This window comes from Palaemon carinicauda, chromosome 10 (assembly GCF_036898095.1).
Source record: "Palaemon carinicauda isolate YSFRI2023 chromosome 10, ASM3689809v2, whole genome shotgun sequence".
Taxonomy (NCBI): Eukaryota; Metazoa; Arthropoda; class Malacostraca; order Decapoda; family Palaemonidae; genus Palaemon; species Palaemon carinicauda.
In genome coordinates, this window is record NC_090734.1 from 126,113,745 (window position 1) to 126,115,852 (window position 2,108).

Below are 2,108 nucleotides of genomic sequence, written 5' to 3' on the forward strand. Positions count from 1 at the left end.
TATATATATATTGTAGTTATCACTCTCCCCTCGCACTGATAACCCGCTTATGCCTGTATATGCTTGTCTCATTGTGTTTAAATGTCTGTGCCGTTCTTGACTGGAACGGGTTGTATATATACTGAAGCTCCGTCCAAATAAAGTTAATTGCATTCACTCCGCTTTTCACTTAATACCTAACTGGTGCATCTGCAAATTACACACGATGAAAACAAAACAAAGGTATGAATGGGTTTACATAAATTACTTTCATAAAAATAAAAAGAAACGTCGAGAGTGTACGATACAAATGTCTGCTTTATCTTGATTGATTAATATCAATGAATAAAACAAGATTTTCTCCGTGATAACCAATGGTACATGGAAATTTTGTTGTTATTGAGTAAACGATATGTTTGTTTCTTTAAAATTACCATATTTCCCGTTACTTTTTCTGGCCAACATTGTGACTTTTTTTTTCCAAATTTACCCCCCGAAACCTTCATCCACTGATTTACTGTCAAGAAATGTTTATGATATATTAGGAATATATTTCATATTTCAATTCTAAATGTATTTCCGACATTAGTATTCATTTCCCTTTAAAGGTAACATATACTTCCTTTCTACATGGTACATTTTTCTGTGCTTTCTGTTGATTACGAAGGGAAATAAACTGTGCTGATTGGTCAGCTTAATCTCCGAAAGTAATTATATTTTTTTTTTTTTGTAGATGAGTCTGGAGTTTAATTGGCCCTAGACCAGCATGGGCTCTTGTTCCTTGGACATTTAAAAATTCTAAGAGTCATCTGATTGTTTTCAATACAGTCAAGATCTGACACTGACACTCGATGGTTATTATTCATACTAGTGTACTCAAGCTGTCAAAGATGACGTCTAAATATTTAGACAGATATACTGTATACGCATACGTACACATACAACCACAGACACAGATTCAACCCTTCCCACCCCTACCCCTTTCCAAACTAAAACCTGTTGGTTCGGCAATTTGTGGGAGTGGGGTTTCCTAGTGTACATCTCGGGGCACCCCCTCTCAACAGGGTTTGACTACTACTTCCCCCCACCCGGAGCGTAACAGGAAATATATACCTACATACATGCATACATACACACAATCATATATATACATATATATATATATATACATATATATATATATATATATCGATATCTATATATATATATATATATATATATATATATATATATATATATATATATATATATATATATATATATCCAGACACTTGCTCTTTATTGTATAGGAAAGATATCAAGTTTTTTTTTAAATTAGACTGTATTTTGTAAAAACTACTGAGGGTATTGAAAAATCCGAAAAACACTGGCAAATAAATAATCATGCTGGATATAATAAAAAGAACCTCGAGGAAAAAGACTAAAAATCCAAGAAAATCCATACCAATGAATTAAAAGCATAAGCTATTTAAAGTGAGTAATGGAAGCTTGCATTGTTCACTTCAACGATCTTCGGTGCACGGAAAACAGGTAAAAACTAGAAACAAGAAGATAGTATTACTGGAAAAGACAGCTCTCACGAGGGCGAGATATACCGGTCGGTGGCTAGGGTAACTCAAATATTCAGATGTATGCGTCTATATATACTCACTTGTATGAATGTTTTAGATGTTTGGAAAAAAGGCACAGAAATATGAAGGACAAAATTTGGATTCAAAAATTTATTATCGAAATATACTAGTTTTTAGTTTCATTTCACAGTACACAGCAGGAAAAAATTCTATTTCTACAGAGTAAAAGTAGCTACAAGTAAACTATGGACATCATGAAATAGAGATTTTGACCACACTTGACCCGTGAGATTGCACTTACATTTCGCTATGATAAATGTACAAGCGATATATATATATATATATATATATATATATATATATATATATATATATATATATATATCGCTTGTACATTTATTATAGCGGAATGTAAGTGCAATCTCACAGGTATTGATGTATATCTTTAAGCCCACCCAATTTTGGGGGATTCAACGAAAAGTTTTAATCTTTTCTTCACCATATAATGTTTCATTTTCCCGGTTAATAAAAAATTAATTTCATCTATTTTTTTATGAT